Below are 23,017 nucleotides of genomic sequence, written 5' to 3'. Positions count from 1 at the left end.
CCTTTTTAACAAAGCTAAGAAGATGCCGGGCTCAGAAGGGGATTAAAAGGAAAAGACTTCATGGCAATTTAAATGAAGAAAGCACAATTCATAACTGTGAACCATTTGCATGTGATCAAATAGGCACCCTGAGAAAATGCTCCTTGGTCTACAGATCAGCTCATTGCTAGGAATCTGCAATGTGCCTGAATTTAAACATCATTCTTGACTATGAATTCTCAAAAAGTTTCAGCATCAAAGATAAACAAATGTAAGTAAATTAAAATTATCTGTTATTTTAGTGGAAGCATGCATATAACATTTGAATCTAATATACATGAATTTATATAATTTTATAAAACTTCAATATAAAGTGATAACAATTTAATTTTATCTTCATATGAAAGAAAAATGTACTGTTAGGATTAAGGATTTGACTAAAGGTATGATCAATGGGAGAAATATCTCCAATCAAAACAGTTTCTCTTTTATAATTAAATCAAACTGTGTAGATGAAGGAAATGGGGTCAGGTGAGGCTAGGGAGGGAGAAAGAAGTATTACCCTTCAAAAGGTTCCTGATGTAAGACCCGAACTACTATGGAAGCAGCTAGAGGATGGGAGATTCTAACAAAGACGATGAATCTATTCTTGTGTCTTTTCTTTCTTCTCCTCAAATATTTAGAAATGTCAGGAAAGATGGGTTGAGGTGAGGTTAAGTACCTGGCAATTAATCTAACAAGTGCTGCCCATCTGTGGATCTAGTGTATGAAAGTCAATCCTGTTGGATCCCCCACTGTAGAAGTGGTAGGAATTCACTTTGCATTTCAGTTCCAAGGCTGCAGAAAGGAAGTTTCTCATATTCATAAATCAGGTAATTGCCTGGTTTACTCTAGGTCATGGTGAAATGATACCAACTTCCTGATTTTGATACAGTATAGAACTGGAACCCAAGCTGTGAGCTACTCTATAATGAAACCAGGATGGGACAGTCCCCCCCAAAAGGCTTGTGCACACAGTTCCTTCTTTCCACCCAGGACCCAGAAAAAATGGGGAAATTCACTTTCCATTTGCACTTAATATTGTGGTGCTCCTTTGACATCAGTTGTTCTCAGCCCTGAAAACAAGTAGGGTTATCTGGTGATCTTTCATAAAAAAAAAAAAAATATGGATGGTTATGTCACAACTACCATAGGATATTCTTAAAACTTAATGTATGCACAGTACCTGGAAATCTTTGTTAGAATGTAGATTGTGAATTGGGAGGTTTCAGAATTGCTTTTACTTCTGGCTTGGGGACCATATGTGGAGCAACAAGTCTTATAGCCACTGAATCTGAACTTTTCTCTGGTTGAGATGCCCAGGAATCTAATGTTAAAGCCCCAGCTAATTCCAATGTGCAATTTATGTTGACTCCAATTTCACTGCATGACTTTATCCCAGGTTGGAGAGTTTGATGTGAATATCGATTCAATTGATTATTCCTGTGGGTATCAGCTGAGTTGCACACTCCAGCCTCTTTGGGTACAAAGAAAACCCTGACTACATAAAATACTATCAGACCCCATAACTCTGGAGGGAAGTGACACATGAGTGAACAGATTATGGCAGGTCTGGGCAACAAACTTCACATGTCCTAGGGTGGTTGATTCCCATGATGGCCTCAACACACTTGGCTTCTTTATGGCATCTTCCCTGACACACAAGATTTCTTCTCATTCACCATGAGAGGAGAAGATTTCTTACTCCTGCTTGGAGTGTGGAGCACAAGTTAACTTGTCCTGTTCATGTTTGAAACTCTCTTCCTTCTTCCTTAACAACATAGATTCCTCTTATAAAACCTACTAAATTGCAATCAGACACAGATCAATCACCTGGTAGCTTATTTTAGTATATTTGTGAAAATGTAGAGAGGTGGTAAAATTTTTAAATTTGGCTCTAGTGGAAGGTGATTGGGTCATTGGGGTACCACCCTTGAAAGATTAATATAGTTTCCTCATTACTGGGTTAGTTCCCTCTACAATGATTTGTTATAAAAATAACACACATTCCACTGAACCCTCTGGCTTCCTTTTATCATGTGATCTCTCATTATTGCATGATGTCATCCTTCATGTTGTTATGTAGCCAGGATGGACTCCATCACAGTCAAGCAGATGTCAATACCATGGTCTTGAATTTTCAGAATTCTCTATAAATTATCTGGCCTCAGGTGTTTTGGTACAGCAATAAAAACAGACTAATGCAACAGATTATACAAGATCACCCTCTCTATCCTATGAGTTCCCAAACTCTCTAACTTCTGTAGAGTCAGAACCCTCCCAATAAAACTATGGGATGATATTAGAGAATTTCCATTTAAGACAAAATTGTTAACATTCTAATTGACATTAATTAAAACTGTATATCTGAAGTATGTATAATCATCATGAAATCTGAAACACACATAATATCTTTTTAGGGGGTTGTAATAGGGATTGAATTCAGGGTACTCAACTGCTAAGCCACATCCCCAGGCCTAATTTCTATTTTATTTATAAACAGAGTCTTACTGAACTGCTTAGCACCTCACTTTTGCTAACACTGGCTTTGAACTCATGATCCTCCAACCTCAGAGTCCCAAGCCACTGGGATTTCAGGCAAGTGCCACCATACCAGGCCACTCATAATATCTAAAAGGTTATCAGATAAATGCTCTATTAGAAAGAAACATATCCAGAAGAATTGCACAGAATAATGTAAATGGTTTGATCATGGGGAGGCTGGAAGGGAATGCCAAAAGCCAAGGTATTCATCAATGGATGGATTCTTTGACTCTAGAACTGACTTTGGCACTCCCTGAGTGTTGGTGAACACACTGGTATGCTGGGATATGGTATCCTATATGCTCATAGGGAGAGACAGGAAAGTTCTGTGTCTGGGATCTTCATCTTCCATTCTAGACCTTACCCCATGTTTATCCTCTATAATCAATTTGGAAGCAAAATGTTCTTACCAAACCCAATGAATACTCTCAAATTTATAGTCAGTCTATCAGTAGTGCAGGTGAAACTGGAACCCCTAAATGTGGTTGGTATCTGAAGTTGAGGGCAGCCTTATGGAAGGAAGATTTTTGTCCTGACATTGTGGGATCCAATGCTATCACTGGGTGTTGAGGGTCAGAATAGTATTGTGGCTGACCTAGTTATCATATCCATATTCCCATGAAGCCCAGTATGGTATTTTTTTAATAAGACTGACTGCAATTTTGTAGTGTAAGCAGAATATGAATCTAGAAGAAACATGCTCACAGGGGAGTGTAATCACACTTTCCAAAACACATTTTCTCATCAGTTAGATTGTCTGCAGCAAGAGATTGATCCAGCGAATGATATTTTCTTGCTCTTGAGGCCACATGCAATTACAGACAGAGGAACATGTTGAGGATCCAATAGTGGTTATATCCCCTGTTTGGACAGGTCTTGTATCCTCTGGTTGACATTTTCAAACATGATGAGAAACAGTAGTAAATCAACAGAATCAGACAGCAAGAGGACAGAAAACCTCTCCATCCCCAAAACATGACCTTTCCTGGAGGATGGGCCTATCAGATATATTCTGAAGAATTCATCTCTCATACCTTTTTGGTTGGAAGCTGCTGTGGATGGAGGGTGTACCTTGAAGAGAGAGATCTTGGCTTATGCCAGGGTGTCCACTATCCAAGTTTGCTCTGTGGCTACAAGTCACCACCATATGAGAGATTATATAGCTATTATGAGAATAAACAGATGAGTCCATCTATCTATCCTTCCCTTCAGGTCCTCTTTCCATTCATACACCCTAGCCCAGAAACCACCAGGAAAGCCTGTTCCTGACAGTACCAGATTCACTCTGGTCCACCCTCTGGGGAGCCTGGCTAGATGGAAGGCTAGGTGGCCATGTTCTATGAGTTGGAGACAGAGAATTGGTTAGGTATCATTGGGGCCTAGAGTCATTATCATATATAACCAGCACAGGGGAATGATCTTGCTTCTGCTGGTACAGTGCTAGCATATTCATATCCAATGGTTATAGAAGGCAAGGTGGAGATGATCCAGAGCTCTATGTCCTGAGGTTGACAGCACAGCTGGGCTCACCCCAAGACTTTTATTCCCTTGATTCTGCAAGTCTTTGGAGATTATGAACATTACTCCTTTCCTGGAGCTCTTAACTGCTTGGGGCTTCTGGGGAACCTTCTTATAAGCTCTGGAGGAAAAGATTTTGAGAAGAATAGATGGAGGTCAACTTCCTCTAGCTTTTTTTATGGTCATAAAATAAATAAGCTTCATCTCCAAGACCCTGATCCCAATTACCCATGATCATTGTCCCATCCATCCTACATTGAGGTGTGTCCTTGGCCTAGGTAAGCAGGGCTGTGGAACTTCCAAGGTTCTGGCCCTGGGCTGAGCTGGGCTCTCCTGAGGCCACCAATCATGCCTGAGTCATCAGGAGGTGGACCATGGATCTTACTTCCTCTTCCATTTCTCCAGTCGTCCAGGTGCACTATTGTCCCACCACTGTCACTTCTTTATGACAGAGTGCCATTAGGACTTTTGTGAAATCAGTGTAACATATGACATTTTTTAAAATAAACAATCAGGTGCTTCTGTGGATTCACCACATCTTCTAATCTCATTTCATGAGTGGTAATTACTACCTTTTACACCAGCCTCCTTCCCACATGAACAACTGCCACTGGAATGTTTTTTATTGCCTCAGTGTTTTAGATAATCTAATTAATATGCCAGAAACAAAACTTCCTGAGAAAAACACTGCAATCTACCTGATCTCTGAATTTCCTCAGTGTTAGGTTGTGTAGAGCTAAGCAGGAGGATACTGTTACTGAAATATCTAGAGCCCAATGTTCAGGGAATTGACCTGAAGCATATGAGAGTCCATGTCATTATATAATGAGATTCCTAAATGAGGCTATTGATTCAGAGACAAGGTCCCAAGTGCCCACTCTGCCATCTGACACTGCACCTGAGCATAGGAGCCTTAGCCCTGAGGACAGATATTTCTGGAGGTGGGAGAAAGGCAGGGAGGGGTAAGAAAATGTGCCTAAGAGAAAGGAATTAGTGCTAGCACCATTGCTGAATGATGAGCATACACCTTGAAAGTAGTCAGGAGGGCCAGGCAGCCATCCTGGTTGAAGGACACAGGCCCTCAGCTCCCTGTTCTGCCATTCTGAGCTCCCTCCTGAAGCACCTGAAATTTTATATGGTTTACCCAATGGCCCCAAATCCTTCAGGAACTGCCTACATTGACACATCTTGGATCAAATTCCTCCAGCACATTTCCTAGGTAGGCTCCTCATGGATCCCAATTCCTACTCATGCCCTCAGCCCTAAGACATTTACACCGTGTGAGTCTGACCCTCATTGCAGCCCATGCATAGAATGGATTGTCCTTACTTCCATTGCAAAGACTGTTCTTGGACATCTGTTGTTCCAGGAGTTGATCTCCCTCTTGGGATCCCCCAGGGCAGATCTAGCCTCCCTTGTGGCTGCTCCTTGCTGCAGTTTTGCCACTTCCTGCAGATGGAAAAGACTCAGAGATTGAGCATCCCCCTTATAGGTGAACCCAAAGCACCTAGCACCTATAATTGTGTGTACAAGGAGGCCACACTCACTCTAGAACAGTTGTCCCTACCAATTCCTGACCAGAACAGCAGAGAAGTAGCATCTGAGGTACACAAGCAAGAGAGGCAGGTATGGTTCCTTTCACCCAGTCCAGGGTAACATTCCCACCCGGGTGCTTTGCTTTCTTTAGGGAAAGAAATGGCCAGATTCCTGTATATCTCCTGCCAGGCTTCTCCTTGGCAACGCGAACAGCAGCTGGGTTGGGGAAGCACAGGGTGTTCCTGCACTAAAGCTCTGTATGGCTCTTAATTCATGATCACCATTGTAATTCTCATCATCAAAATCATCATCATCTATATAACATTTTCATTTCTTTCTACATCTCAGTTCATGATCCTACATTTCTACATTATCTTTGAGTGCCCTTTTGATAAATCCAGACTCCCTGCTTCTTCATACATAGAGATGTCTGTTCCCACAATGGAGAAAGCACACTTTCCTTTGGATTCCCATAGAGAGATCCCATACAGCTAGGCCACAGTGTCTCCTCACACTGGAATATGAGCTGGTTGCTAAGGGCTTCAACTGTGGCCCAGAGCTGGAGCCAGCACAGAGATGGATGCTGTGTCAGGAACCTCCAGTGGCCAGGGGTTACCACCACCCATTCGTCATCTCTGGCACTGGAGCCCAGGTGGAGGGAGGAATGAACTGCAGAACCTGGAATAAGGTCAGGGAAATGATAATCTCAGATTACCTGTTGCATTTGATGAAGGACAGCAGCTCTTGAGCACTCTGTCCAAATTTTGCAGGATCTTCAACCACCTCCAGCAGTTGCTGGAGGAAAAAATTAGCAGAGTACAGAAAGACATGTACAATGACACATTAGATGGCAGTCAAGAGAAAAGGAGTGCAGAATTGCCTGATGCTGTGGGACCTATAGTTCAATTACAAGAAAATTTTATGTACCTATAAAAGAATACCTAGATTTTAATTTTGTTAGGAGGATCTTTGGATCCAGAGGACTTACAGCTAAATATCTTGAAGCAGAAACTGGATGTAAAATAATGGCCTGATGCAAAGCCTCAATGAGAAAAAGGAGGAGAAAATAGAGCAAACCCAATTGGGAGCACCTAACTAAACATTTACATGTACTAATTACTGTGGAAGATGCTCAGAACAGAGCAGTAATAAAACTGAAGAGGGCAGTTGAAGAAGTGAAGAAACTACTGGTACCTGCAGCAGAAGGGGAAAACAGCCTCAAGAAGATGCAGCTGATGGAGCTTCCGATTCTGAATGACCCCTGAAGGGATTCAAACGTTAAATCACCAGCCCTTGCGTTTTCTCTTTGTCAACAGCCCAGGCTGTTCCTTGGATCATAACTGGGCCTATGCCTGTCCTCTCACCACCTTCCCTCAGTACTCCTACCCAGCTGGCCCTAACAGACCACTGTTACGCCAAATGGAACTTCTCACAAAACTGCTGCAATAGTCCCCCCCAGCGCCTAAGGCTGGGTTAATCTACATGCCCTACAAATACCTTTACATGATATCACCAGCTGCTTCAATCCTTGACTAGGCTATTGAACCCAGTGGTTTATTAAGTGTAGTGGCTACTAAAGTTTAAAGGTACAAAATGTGTGTCCATCCTTACAAAAAGATCGTGACTGGAGGCCGAGCTGCCATTGACAACTAACCTACGAACTTCTGATCTCTGAACTCTTCACCAGTCATGACCTGACCATCACCTTTGCTTGTCTGTGGTCAGTACAGAGAGCTAAGGCACTCGTCCATTTGTCTTACCACCTAACTGAACAAAAGGCAAAGAAATTGTTGTCCTCCAGCTCAGCTTTCCCCCTCCCATGTGGATGAAAGTGGTTCTAGAAACTGCATTGAATAGTAATAAAGTATTAAAGCCCAAATCATCCCACAGCACTGATCTGTGGGAAACTAACCTGCAGGTGACTGAGTTAACTCCCCTGCTGAGCTATGTGGCATCAGGCACCCGCTGCTAGATTGCCCCGCCCTTCTAGGGTTCCAGTGACTGTGTCTTTGTACCTGGTCGTGTCTTCCTACAGCCCCATAGAGCTATGCTCACCTGTTCCTTTGTAATATTACCCCTTACCCTGTTTGTGATAGAATGTTCCATGGAAGTGCTTTGTGTGTTCCTTGCCTTTTCTCTTTTGTGGAGATCAAGAAGATAGACTCAGCCCCCTGAAACCTGACCTCTTGCCCCAATTGAATAGCTTCTCCTCAATAAAAAGGGTCAGCACATGTGGGCTCTTTCTCTCTCTCTTTCTGCAGACCCTTAAGGTCAGAGGAGCCATCACAGCAACCCCAAATAAAAAGGTATTTCTGTCTCCTGTGTGGTTATTTCATGCAACCCAATTAGCCCAGTATCCCTGGAGTGTTTTAGTCAGAAAAGAACCCCGGCACTGATCATCTTCTAATGTCTCACCCCAGGTAAGAAGGCTTCCTTAAGGAGGGAGACAGATGGCCCTTAACTACTCAGCGACAGAGGCAGTTCTTGTGAGAGACTTCTAGGAACCTTTCCTTCTCATAGCGAAATCAAGCTCTCTCTGAATGAACCGTGTGATGATGCATCATACATGAACCTTCTTTGGTGAAGTGATTCAAAAAGTATTCCAAATTTGAAATGCTATTCAGTCACTACAGTGCCCTCCAAGGGCAGAAGGTGCAACTTTTTTTTATATTGCCTGCCATATTTGAAGTATTAGCAGATTGTGCCATGAGAGAAAAACCTAAGAAGGAGTTTTGAAAAGCAATGCAAAGAACCAAACTGCAACACTGTTTTTTAAAATTACAGAACCTTTATTTTATACCTCCTTAATAAAATCTTGAGAACAAGGTACATCCATTATGTGTCACATTACTGGCAAACTTTTCTTGTATTTTTTAAAACCTCCCTGTATACAAAAAAATAATTAAGGATATAAAATCTATGCTTGGCTATTTAGTTCTAAAGAAAGTAAAGTGCCCTATTTTCCTTTATGGTCATTTAGTCAAGGTATGGTAAGATCAGTTCCTCTTCAGAATAAAAGCTAATGTCTGTTACTCAGTCAACAAGTATATGAAAGAAGATATGAGGGGGACAAATGAATTGAAGCTTTGAATTACATGATATGTGCCACATGACCTTGATGCAAATTTGTCAAATTTGATACTGTAAAAAAATTGATAACTGTTCTAATATGTGACTAGTAAATTTTTTAAAAAATGTCATCATGGACTACTTTTGGTATTAAAATCATCAGTGTCAACCCAAAGAATTCAGAGATAAAAATTATGTGTGATCAAAACACCAGTTGACAGACAAAATTAGAGTTTTATTCTATTCCTAGAAGACAGATGCATTGGATTTTTTTCTTTTTTTTTTTTTTTCCTTTTCTTTTTTTTTGGGGGGGGGGGGTATGGAGATAATAGTATACCTAGCAAAGTTTTTCACAAATATGAACTTTTTTGATTTCTATTCTGGAAAACAGTGTCAGCAGGAAACTCAGTTGGCACCTTCATAGTGATCTCTCTATCAGCTTGTCTTACTTGGAAGTATTTTTATTTTATTTACCAAGCAATAGACAGTTGTTGTTTTTTGCCAGCTTGTTTTGGATTAATGTGCCACTGCTCTGACTTTGTGTTAGACATACTGTTGTTTTGATTTATTTACAATATATGCTGTGCCATTATGATTTTTTAATTTTGTATGGTTAATTGAATAAATTTGTGACACTCAAACACTTCAGATGACAATTAAAAATGATATCAGTATTTGATCCAGCTTCATCTCAAATATGTTAAAACTGTACATTTTAGATGTTTATCAAAGGTGCTTTATGGGGAAAGTAAGTGTATGAAATAATATATGTGTGACATTTATGAGTAATGTTGCTGAATAAATTTTGAAAACTTAGTTGACAAAATATTGGATCAACTAAAAAGCATGGATTTTGAAATCTAAATGCCTTGGTTCTCAGTATTATCATTATTTATTAAATTTATTTTTATTAAAATATGTAGTTTTAAGACAGTTTTTTTCTGACAGTATTCTGTGAGTATATCAGAGTGTTCCTAGTATGTTACCATAGAGATGATGTGTATTTTTTGTCTAGTGTTTATTATCTTAGTAGTTTTTCATGCTCTAAATGTACCATAACCAACCTATTGCCTATGAGAAACATATAAGACAATGTATTTACAGCCATTGTTACAAATTTATAATATATGTTTCCATCTTGTTTTATGTGTATGTTATATAATATTCAAAAAGATTTTTTTTCTTGATTGAGATACAAATGATACAAAAAGATACAAAATGCAAAATGACAGTTTTGATAAGTGAAAATTGCCATTTTTTTGCAGTACATTATTACATTGGATGTCTTGTCTTGGGATTTATTTAACTAATTAATGAATAAATTAACTAGATAGTTTTGGTCTTCAGTTGGGATTTACATAGCTTGCAACTTAATTCTTTGTTTCTTTGCTGTTTTTATTAACCCATTATTTTAGTAAATGTTATAATACCAACCTAAATAAAACAAAAAAGGAAAATGAGGGGTATGGGGGAGAGGAATGATAGTGATGGGAGATTACTAGGGTAACTGCTTTGTAATTCTTTAAGATCTACCTCTATTTAGTGTGTTTTTTCTATGATGTATTTTATTTATAGAATGGGTTTAAAAAGCAACTGTTACCAAGTAAACATAATTTAATATAAAAATGTACCATTAAATACTAACATTAAAATTATTTAACAAAGTAAATCTTAATCTGTATAGTTCTATACAATATAGACTATTATCCCTGTGGAACAGAAAAACTGCAAGCCAACTCCTGATCCATGTCCTTCTGGCTGACTCCAGCTACTCTTACTGCAAGCTTCACCTCTTCTGAGCCCCAGGAACAAAGATGGCAGTGGTTCTCCCAGGTATGCTTATAGCAATCTGTAACACAGAATCAGGTGAGGAGTCACTTGGAACAAGTTGTTGGCCACAGAAAGTGGCCAGGACCACAATTTTCCCCAGGTTATGTAATAGGACAGTGCTCCCCTCAGAAATGGTCAGGTAACACTGAGCCTGGAATGCTGCCCTCAGCTGAGAGTGTTGTCTATGGGCAGAGAGTGTCTATGAATGTCCTCAGGAGCAAATTCCCATGCATATTCACCTTCAGAACCTTCTGAGGCTGCTTCCCTAGAGAGTGAACATGAGGCAATGGGAAGGGTTCTCTAGGACATTTGGGTGTAAAGGCTGCGTAGCACACATCTGGGACCCTGAAGAGCAGCACCTGTGATGACACAGGGTGGAGCAAGGACCCTGCTCCTCTAGCCTTCCTCTGTAGCTCCATCCTCAGAGAGCTTCCTGCACTGATTTTAAGCATAATTGTACCTTGCCTTGCATGGCCATGGTCACATGCAATAGGGGCCACTTCAGTGCTCTCTTTGCTTCTGGTAGATTGCATAAAGCGCAACAAAGAAAGTTAAGGAAGCAATGGAGAATATGTGCACTTATTTGATTTCTGCTCTCCTTCCCATTCTCTCTATACTCACATTTCCTCTTCCTATCCTTCTTGTTGCCTTGAGCCCGGGGATAGGATTCCTATTGGGAGAATTGTTTTCTAATTATATAATCTTGACATAAAATAGGAAGGGTACATTCCTGCATGCTTAGAGCCAGCAAGGGCAGGAGAAACCAGTTGTGCAGTGGTTTCTAGAGCAGAGCCAGGCTTTTTTGTAATCCCACGCATCAAGAAAGAATGCAGTTTTTCTGAGGCCCCAATCTAACTCAATGCATGGCCATGCAGGTCTCCTCAGCATGATTCAGTGGTGCAGCCTGATGTCAGAAACCAGGGAAAGACTAAGAAAGTTGGTGTGAGAGATTTAACAGACATGGAAGTCCAAGGACCTAAAATATCTTGATAAAAAATCACCTTTAGAAAAATCACAAAAAGTGGGAATGAGGAAATATGGAAAAGCTACAAAGAGATTATAAATAAGAAATAATAAATAAGAGATACAAATAGAAAATAAATTACTTACAGATTTCTGGTCATATTATCCTTGTTGTCCTCCTCAGGATCTGCTACATTGCTTAGTGCATGGACAAGAGCAGTGATGATGATAATATGGCCTTGGAAAAAGGAAAGGCAGTGTTAAAGTCAAGGTGAGAACTTGAGTTGCTGTTGCTCCTAATGTTCTATAAGCCCAAAGTCATAACTCTTAATTCTTCCTATTGTTTGCACTCTGTCTCCTGGCCTTCACCACCTCACCTCTGCAATGAGGAATAGATCTAGAATCCTAAGAGCTCTCTTCCAGTTCACATTCTACCACTGTTCTCAATAGGGATGTCTGTGTCATCCTGCTTCTCCATCCAAGAGGCAGTCACAGTCTCCCTGATTTTCTGGACATAGGCCTCTTAAATACAAGCAAATTCAGATTTTCCTCCTAGTCCCAGGGCTTGGAAATTAGATCAGGACTGGAGGTGAGAAACATGTTCAAGGATGAACTTCTCCCCATTCTATTTCAGCAGAACCCAGAGGCCTGTCCAGGGAGTAGCGAGAAAATTTTCTTTAAGTACCCCAAATTTGGAAGTGTCTTTTAATCCAGTAGTATACAGTAAACAGAGAAATTGCTGCTATAAGAACAGAATATACAGAGGAGAATTTTGACTCCTTACACACTACTTAGCACAAGTGAGAATTTTGACACCAGGTTTGCAGACTACCACTTAGAAAGTGTGTCCCACTAGATTCCTTCCATTGTGGGTCAAACCCAAAGCCCATATCTAAATTCTTTCATGTACAATTCCTAAGAAAATGTCCAATAATAAATGCCAAGCTCTTTGATTCTTATGAGAGGCAAATTCAGGACAGAGTGGGTCTTACAGGGAACATTATTTGTAACTGGCAAAGCAAAACAATGTCTTATGAATAGGATGCTCAAAGTCAATAGGTCTACTATCTCTTATTCCTAGAGAGAAATACATATTTTCCATTTATTTCTCATTTTCCACATAAGTAGGTAGGCCCAACTCCTACCAGGAAACCTTTCCCTTTGGGTCTTACCATAAGGGCTATTCCTACCCACAGGCTCTTCATCCTCACTGCTCGAGTCCCATGCTCGGCTATACATCCCATCTTTAGAGACACAAACATCAGCAACAGAGTTAATTAAGATCTCTCATGCTTTCTTCTACACATTATGGGTGCTAGAGTTGAATGTTATTTTGTTCCCCCACAGATTGTGTGATTGAGGCTTGGTTCTCAATGTGTCCATAATGAGAGTTGTGAAACCTGTAAGAGGAAGGGTCTGGTTGAAGGTGAGGAGGCCATCTGAGGGCATAAACCTTGGAAACAAGAATATAGTTTCTCATACCCTTGTTAAATGCTGGTTATATAAGAAGAACAAACATGACATCTGATCCATGCTGGCTTCCTGTCTCCCCATCTGATGTCTCCCTCCTGTACCTGCATCCATGCTGACACCACCAATCATGTGATGCAGTTAAGCTGGACTTCACCAAAGCCAAGCTGATGCCAGTGCTAGGCTCTTGAATCTCAAGAACTATATAAGCTAAACACACCTGTATAAATTATTCAGTCTCAAGTATTTCTTTAATAGCAAGAAAAACATAGTAATATTAATATTAATAATCAGGATCACCCTAGTCTCTGTTAACTTCTCAGACCCTCTCTGAGCTCTGTGTTCTCAGAGGCCTTCAACAAGATGCTGAAAACAATTGCAAACTTTCAAGTGAGAGAATGAAGCTGAAGGAGTCAAATTTCAAATTCTTACTTCCAATGACACATTATCACTGTCTTCTTGAAACAGATCAAACTGACACCCAAACTGATGCAAAAGGTTTTGAGGGATATGAATTTATGGAACAGACACTGTGCCAGAATCAAAGAAGCTACCCACAAGAGAATAGGAATGTTCTCTGCATTATGCATGTAGTCTACTGGGCACTTGAAATGCGGAACTGGGATGAGGCTCTTAATGTTTTATATTAAAGTTTCAATAGTATTAAATATAGACAGCACACTGATGTAGTGATAGTCATTTTGAATGGCAAAGACTTGGAGTTCAAAGAGAGGAAGACATGACCTTCCTTTCCCTGGGTTTCACTACAGAAGATTTTCCTAATCTCACTACTCACTTGTAAGTATACTGTGGACTCATGCAAAAGGGCCAGGAACCCTCTGAGGGCCTGAGAATACTACATCAATGAAGTCAACATTAAGATCCAGATAGTTTCCAGCAAGGTCTGGCACATCCCACCTAGAACTACTGAGAAATATGGGTGCAGAGCTTGGACACGATTTTATCTTCTTAACTTCCCTAAGGATTGGCTGATCCTGGTCAGATCCCAGGTGGATGCCTAGCTCAGTGTGGAGCCCCACAGGCTGGACAAGTGAGATCTTAGCACAGAGTGGCATTCATCAAATTCTGATGAGGAATAAGATGAAGACATCCTGCCTAGGGCTGAGCCCAGGGATGAGAAGAAATGATCAGGACAGTGATTCCACCCTCACAATGACCAGTTAGTTTCAGTATTCATGTATGATTGGAAGGATCTAGATCGGTCTTCACATATCAGAGACACTGTCAAAGTGATATCCTCCAGGCTCTACAGGGAGCAGCAAGGCCTAAACTGTGGGATCAGGTACCACTGCTGTGTGAGCTTATCCTTCACTGGAGCCCATACCCCTGCTCTGTAAGTATATGTGCTGCAGCTACACTGGTCAGGTCTCATGAAAGTCCCTCCAGTTTAACATGTTTCTCAGAAAGTAGTGTCTACATAAGGACCCATCATAAGGCAGCTTCCAGACTCACTTGAAACTTACAAACTGAGTCCTTCCTGAGCTTCAGGAAACTCAGGCCTAGGCATCTCCTATGTCTCAGACTTCTACCATAAGTGAGTGCAATGTGTTGGTGGACCTGAGGGTCACTGCTAAAGAATGGCCCAGACCAGAACTTTTTGCTTAGAATGCAGTTTGGAAGATGAGTTCTGACACCCCTCACAGAAAATGTATGTGAATGAGTTGAAAAATCAAATGCCATGACTAAATGCAGGGCCTACAGACAGGTGAGGTTTGTTGTTAAATGAAGTTGCTACCAGTGCAGTGACAGGAATGAAATGTTATTGAGTGTTGTAAAAAATTTTCAGGGTTTTAATGGAATATATAACTCAAGGAATATATAACTCAAGTTAATTGAGGCATTCTTGACATGGAGTCTGCATGCATGTAAGGTCGACAATTTGATTTATTTACAAATATACATAATCATTATTTAATGGAGATGGCATTTTTTTGGTTAAAAATGTTGACACTGGCATGTATATCTAGAGCAATAAACAAATATGCAAAAACAAATACACAGGCATTCTCAGAATCACATCACATGGATGCACACAGAGACACACGTATATATCTCTCACTGACCTAACCACACCATTCAAATTGCACAGTTGCTTCCAGTAACTACAGAGAATAGCCATATTTTGTGGTAGTTTTGGATTTTTGTTTGTTTGTGTTTAAATAAATTTCTACCACAACACCCTCACTTCTCATCTTCCATCAGGAAGTGGAAATCACTGTGACACATAACAAAAAAGACAGTAAAACTGTTCAATCCTTAGCATCATCTACATTATTCATCAGCAAGAGAGTGAGACCAGGATACATACTACTTATGGTTCCTCTTGAATCCTCCTGTAAATACAGAAAAGGAGTCACTATGATGATCAAGCCATGCTCTGTCCTGCGTGCACAAGTCTTTTGTTTACTTGGTGACATTAAAAAAATCAGATGAGAAAGTAGTCAAGTCAAGGGAACTCAAAGCAAGGACAAAGCAAACATACTCTCACCAAATGACACAAGCTTCTCTAGGGGATTTGTGTCACAGGCCTATATTAGGTGATAATTAAGTAATTCGATGGCCAGGAGGGAAAACCGCTGCCAGGCACAAAGCTTGCCATCATACAGTGTGTAGCTGATGCTGGTTGTTGTTAATGTTGCCTTCAGTGAGGTCTCAGTAACAGACTCTCCCTTAAATATCTCCCACAGGCAAAATTGTATATTATCTCTAATATATACAACCAGGTGATCAGCATAATACAATAGCAAAAGAAATCAAGAAAAACACTTGTATTTAAAAGAAAGATAAGCAAACTTACCACGGCATTTGATGGGTCCTGACCCATTCTTTGTGCAAAAAGTGATTCCCCCATGCCCTTTGAACGAACTAGGAAGATACAGAATGACTATTATTATAGTTATATTATTGTTTATGAATTATTCCAGGCAATTCTTGATATGAACAGTAGTAAAAATATATGGCAAAAAGAAGAAGAAGAAAGAAACAAGAAGCAGAGCCTTTGGTTTTCCAGCTAGACTGCAAGCATGTGGACAACATATGTTTTACATTTTCTACTCCTGGAGAGATATCTGCCCACAGAGATGACCACTGTGGCCACCTTACAATGATTAACAATATTTCACATCTCTGTAAGGGGATATGATTACACAAACATTTTGGAACAACCTGGAGTGGGTACATATGTCTAAGTAATGAATACAGTTCTCCATCCCAGTGCATCAACATGGGGGCCCATTACTGACTTACTGACTCTACCACTTACAGAGTCAAGAACTTGGAATTTGGCCTATGTGCAGAGTGGGCATAGTAAATTGAACTTCAGATTTGGTTGTGATGAAGTTTGAAGGAATTGATTCATGCAAATCATGAATTAGAGGGAGGGATGTAGAAAATTGACGCTTGTGCTAGGAATGTTAGAACAAAATTTCTGAGGAAGTTCCTACATCCTCAGAAATGTATACAAAATTTACATACACGTGGACATGCTCAGAAATACCTCCCTACCCTCATGCACGCAAATGACAGCTGCTTCAGGATCATGATGGATGGTCATAATTCTTCACTGGATTATCACTTTGAAACCACTTCCCAACTCTCATTTCCAAAAGAATTCTGAAATCATGATACCTTTCTATATAAAAACAGGCAGGAAATTCCAAACTATCTCAGTACAAAGGTTTTCCTCAGTGTGTTAGGGAGTTGAGAATACTTACAGAGTCTACCTATAGTTACAGAAAGAGAGACAGTGTGAGCACAAGATCATGCTGAGTCTCGTTTGCACAAGTCTACTCTTGGCTGTGGTGACATTAGATAACTTTATGGAAAACAGTGATTGAAGCAAAGACCACAAACTAAGGCAGAGTGGGCACTTGTGGAAAAGACATTAGCTCTGCATGAGGGATTTCTTAGGTACGATTTGATGACATGCACAAAATCCTTTTTCTACCAAGAAAAAGTGCGACTGAGGAAAATACTACAATCATTTGACAATTGTTGCTGACATACATTAATGTCCTCTTGAATCAGGCATCAGTAGTATCAACTTATAGTTGTAATTCCACAACAAAAGAAATTGTATAAGTTATCTGTCATGTACACTGTCAGATTTTTATTCTTGAATTTGAATTAAAAGAAAGAAAGCAACATTTATATCTTAGACAAAGAAGGGTCACATTACCTCCTCAACATATTGTGGTTTTTCTTCTCCCCAATCAATTGATACCACTTCCATGGTTACCCGATTGGAATCTAGGGGAATATAGTGTAACTATCAGTATATTTGTTTACTGAGGAATTACTCAGGGGGCTATCTTGCTGTGGACATGGATCTACAGTGTAAGGAGACTGCTGTTTAGCACACACAGATCAGTTTGTGCTGGAACATGATATTTAGTGGATGGCGGGAGAAGGAGTGAACCAGGGGAAAAATGAAAAGATGAGAAAAAATGGAAGGAACTACAATAAGAAAATATTCCACTGTTACAGTAGAAGATTTCAGCATTCCTTTAAAGTATTTGATAGATCCATCAGGAAGAAAAGAAAAATATATCGTTGAATCAAGTCCCATAGTAGGTTAAATTATTTCCACCCAAATTCATGTTGGTTCTAAAACCAGTACCTCAAAATTTTATTGGGTTTGAAAATGGAGATATTGTAATCTTATCTGTTAAAGATATCCTGTTGGAGCAGGGTGGACCCATTCTCCAAATATGATGTCGGTTCTCATAAGAAGATGGGGCACATTCATGGGGTACAAATGCTATGGGATGATGGAAGCAGAAAGTAAAGTGCTGCAGTTGACAACCAAGCAATACAAGGATGGTCACCAAACCAGTAGAAGTTAAGAATGGGCAAGAAAAAAATTCTTCCCTAAAGTCTTCAGGAACTTACCTAAATGTAATAGTGAACTGTAAAAAAATTTCAGAGAGATATAAAAAGAAAGGGGAGGGGAAGTGGAGATAGGAATGATAGTACAATGAAACAGACATTATTAATGTTTGTATATATGTGACTGCATGACCAATATGACTGTGCAATATGTACACTCAGAAAAATTAGAAATTATATCCCATTTATGTATTATATATATCAAAGTGCATAAATGCATTCTACTGTCATGTATAACTAATTAAAACAAATTTAAAAGTTCTAAAAAGTAAAATAAAATAATACATTAGAAAAGGGAAGCAAAGTTGCTCTGAGATTGTACACTTGTGTTTTTTCACACCAAAAAAAAGCTGGTACTTGGACATGGTAACCCTAGGAAACTAACAAAACCACTATCAATCACATAGATCTAATTGGCATTTGTACAAATACTTCATTCAACAATGAGAGAATAAAACCTTTTTTTTTCAAGATTGCATGAGGTATTCATCAAGATAGAGTATATTTGGCCCTAAACATACCTTGACATCTTGAAAAGAGCAAAATTTGCTATTTCTCAGGTGGGAAACTAAATGAACTCACCAAAATTTAATAGTGAGCTGTGGGAAAAAAAATGATCATAGAGGCATAGAAAGTTAGAAATTCAAGTAAAAGAAATAATACATTAGAAAACAGAAGCTAACATTCAAGATAGAAAAGCCTTTATTTCTTGTAGCTCTAGAACCTATAATGCAAACAGCGGGAATACTGCTTCACTCTGAGGTGGATGAAAGAGGGATTTTGCTAAAACTCAATACCAGAAAGTCAGGGAGGCTTAGAGATTCAAAAACTTGGGTATATTAAACAAAGAAAAAAAAAAGAGAGAGTACATTGAAGCCAAGCTGGTAGCAGCAGCACCGGCAGCAGCAGTAGTGGTGCTACTAGGTCACAGAGGGAGGGAAAATGCACAGAAACAAAATACACAGATTTAGTGTGGAAAATCCAGAAAGGCAGCCAGCCTTCCTTTGGCTGATCCAGAGGCTACATTGCATAGTACACCAGTGCAAGAAGGATGCTCTGATTCCCATTGTCCACAGAGAGTAAGACAGGAATCACCTTGATATAGTCAAGCTTATGCAGCCACTACAAGGAGCCAGGAACTAGGAGATTGGAGCAGGGATGTTTGCACAGTTCTGACAAGTGCTTTCTGCAGGACCTAGGCTTTTCCTAGCAGAACTAGAGCAAAAGGCATGGAGAGCATTCTACCCGGGGGTACTCAAGTCAGAGATGTGGAGGACAGTCCTGTTCCCTTCCCCCTTTGAGTCTGATGGATCACAGGACCAGCTGAAGTGGGTTGAGAATTTGAAAGAGCTGGTGTCAATATACTCTCAGGAACTAAGTACAGAAGCATGAAAAAGCTGTTCCACAGGCAGCAGAGCAGGTGAAGGATTGGCTCCCCCACCACACAAGTGGAATCATGGGGAGACTCAAGAAATAGTCTCCCAGCAGAGATTTGAAAAAAAGCTGGACCCTATGTGTACATTGATATGATCTCTTCAGAGCAATCAGAGAGTTTCTCAAAAGCTCCTGTGTGAGACAATGCAAGAAGGGTTTAATGTGAAATGGTTGGATTCTGAGAGCCTTAACCCAGTCAGTAAATAATTCCCAAGAAAGGAATTAACTTTGTGGTAACTGAAGGCAGGTGGGTATGGCTTAAGGAGGTGGGTCATTGCAGGCATGCATTATGGTTATATATTTTGTCCCTGGAGAGTGGAGTCTCTCTGCTTGCTGAACATGTTCTAACAACTTTCATCTACCACACTATTCCACCATGATGTTCTATCTCACCTCAAGTCCTAAGGAATGAGGATGGCTGTCAAGGGACCTTTTGAAACATGAGCCTTAATAAACTTTTCCTTCTCTAATTTTTCTTTTTGGGGCTTTTGGTTCAAACAGTAAAAATTAAAAACTGACTAACACACCACGTAACTGACATAAAGAACAAAATTGATAAAGTCATCTCAATAGATGCAGAAAAGGTCTTGATAAAATAGAGAAACCATTCATTTTAAAAATAATGGAGGGCTGGGATTGAGGCTCAGTGGTAGAGCGCTTGCCAGTTTCATCCTCAGGTATTGTGTCCAACTATAACTTAATATATATATATTTTAAAAAATAGAGAAACTTGGGATACAAGGAACTTAACCTGAACATTATAAAAGCCGTATATGAGAAACACAAAGCCATCCTCACACTGAACAGAGATAAAAATGAAAGGTTTTCCTCAAATATCAAGAACAAGACAAGAATGTCCACTTTTACCACTTATATTCAATATAGTTCTCAAAAGCCAAGTCAGAGCAATCAGGCAAAAGAAGAAAATTAAAGGGATACAAATAGAAAAAGAAAAAAGCCAAATTATCCCTGTTTCCTGGTGACATGATTCTATATTTAAAGACTCAAAAATTTTCACCAGAAGAATTTTAGACCTGATGAATTCAGCAATCTAGCAGGATACATGATCAACACTCATAAATCAATACAATTTCTATACTCCAACAGCAATTCAGCTGAAATAGAATTCAAGAAAACCTTCCATTTTAAAATATTCTGAAAAAGCACCTAGGGATTAATATACCCAAGGGGGTGAAAGACTTCTACAATGAAAACTATAGAACACTGAAAAAGAAATTGAAGAACACCTCAGAACATGCAAAGACCTTCCATGTTCTTGAATAGGCAGAATTAATATTGTCAAAATGGCCATACTCCCAAAAGCAATATTCAGATTCAATGTATCCAATACAATCCCCTTCAAAATACCAATGACATTCCTTAGTTTTGAGAAATCAGTCCTGAAATTCATTTTGAATAATAAGAGCAATATAGGAGACATCATGATACCCAATCTCAAATTATAATACAGAGATGAGTAGCAAAAACAGTTTGGTAGTGGTCTCGAAATAGATATGAAGATCAATGGAATAGAATATTCCCACAGAGACAACCCACTTGATACTTACAGGAAAATAATCAATAGAATTTCTATACTTCCTGACAAGGGCACCAAAATATATGTTAGAGAGGAGATAGTGGTTTAAACAAATGATGTTGAGAAAGCTGGATACCCATAGAAATACCAGAAAGGATGTAAGAAATAAGGTACACTGACACATTGTTGGTGGGACTGCAAATTATTATGACTCTGGACGGCAACATGGAGATTTCTTTAAAAACTACAAGTGGAACCCATATGACTCAGCTATTCCAGTCCTCTCTGCTTATTCACAAAAACTAAAAATCAGCATACTATAGTCATACATTCACTCCAATGTTTGCAGCAGGCCAATTCACAATAAATAATGTCCATCAATAGTTGAATGAATCAAGCAATAGCACTGTTGAATGACTCAAAGCACATAAATTTGCACACACCAAACAAAAGATTTGGAACTCTGAATAAATTAGAATCATTATTGAAGAATGGATACAATGACTGGATTTCCACAGTACCTTTGTCTGACTTTTCTTTGGGGAACATACTATTTGGTGGCCACACATGGACTCCTCTAGTCCAAGGCCTGCAGAAATCTTCAGAATGTTTTGACTTCTTAAAAACCTTATGTGAGAGACAAGAGCCTGGAAAATATGATAAAACAGAGTTAGCCATTGACAACATGCTAGCAAGAAAACAGAGTTGTCAACAATAATTCAAATAACGGTTCAAACCGTTTTAATTGACAAGTGATAATTGTAAATATCTGGGGGTACAATTTGACCTTTGAATTCAATTATATATTATACACTAATAGCACGCCCAACAACTTAAATATTTGTTTTAGTTCTGGGAGAAACTACCCCCACTCTGTGAGAAGAATTCTGTCATTTTCAACAAGGATAATCCTGGGGGATATTAGATTAACTGAAATAGTTCAGGCACAGAAGAACAAATACTGCATAATCTCACTGTTAGGTGGAAGCTGAAAAATTGATCTCATAGAAGTTGAGAGTAGATGGGACATCATTACCCTAAGTACACAAATGGTGTGAATGTACTTTGTATACAACCAGAGATACGAAAAATCATGCTCTGTATGTGTAAAATGAATTGTAATGCATCCTGATGTCATATATAACAAATTAGAATAAATTTTAAAAGAAATTGATAGCAGAATATTAGTTACCAGAGGATGGGAGACAATGTTACAAATAAATATTAGGGGAAAAATTATGATGTATGTTTTGTAGTCTTTGACCAGAGTTAAAAATAACACAATCTAAGTTTCAATAAAGTAGAAAAAAGGGATTTGAATGTTATTAGAATTCACACTTTTGCACTCATTTTTTACCACTGGGACAGCAAAGCACCTGAATCAATCAGATTTGGGCTTTAGGATGACATTGCAATGTGTGATGTCTAAAACCCAACAGATTGTGTGTGCCCAAACACCTTTACTAAGGTGAAATCATAGAAAGGCAGAGTGATAAAGAGCAGAGGCTGTGGCCACATGGTTTATGTTCAAATTCTACCTCAAAACTTCACACACATGTGAGAGTTAAATAAACCACTCTGTGCCTCAACTGCTTGTTTGTAGATGCAAAATTGTTCATCTGACCTATGTAACGGTATAAGAATGACAATGATCACATACAGGCAGCCTTAAGAAGACTGCTGCTGCTTATGTACGCTGAAATGTCTTGTCACTAAACGTGTGGAAGAATAAGCTCAATCTTTGACAGTGTTTGAAGAGAGAGGTGTCAAACAGATATCACCCTCCAGGGCAGTGGATGAAGAAAGTCTATTCTTTATTATTTCCAGATGGATTTTCGAAAAGCTCATGGAGAATATCTGTGACCTCCTGTGACCCCATACCAGCCTGAAGGGAGGGATGGAGCAGAGCCTGTCAACCATAATTTTGAGTTTAGGTGTTTGATATTTGGAGATTTTATGTGACTAGTTTACCTGGGACCTGAGATCCCTGAATACTTGAGTCCTCTAGTTGATACCCTAAAACAAGGAACCCAGAACTCTTCTCACTCTTTCTCAAATGCTCCTCTCCTAGGCCTACTTGGTAAGGAGCCTCAGTCCCAGAAGTGTTGACTGACCCAAGAGAAATGTTCAAGTCATAACCTAGGCAATTACTGGCTAAAAATATGATGATTTCATCCAAATGAAACCTAT

At 39.3% G+C, this 23,017-nt stretch overlaps 1 pseudogene; it reads left to right on the top strand.

Moving 5' to 3' along the window:
* Positions 1-6,313: 6,313 nt before the first annotated feature.
* Positions 6,314-7,269, top strand: LOC143398404 (KH domain-containing RNA-binding protein QKI pseudogene; annotated as a pseudogene).
* Positions 7,270-23,017: the final 15,748 nt, after the last annotated feature.

This window comes from Callospermophilus lateralis, chromosome 1 (assembly GCF_048772815.1).
Source record: "Callospermophilus lateralis isolate mCalLat2 chromosome 1, mCalLat2.hap1, whole genome shotgun sequence".
Taxonomy (NCBI): domain Eukaryota; kingdom Metazoa; phylum Chordata; class Mammalia; order Rodentia; family Sciuridae; genus Callospermophilus; species Callospermophilus lateralis.
Note: the sequence above shows the minus strand (reverse complement) of the source record. Positions and strands in the feature narration are given on the sequence as shown.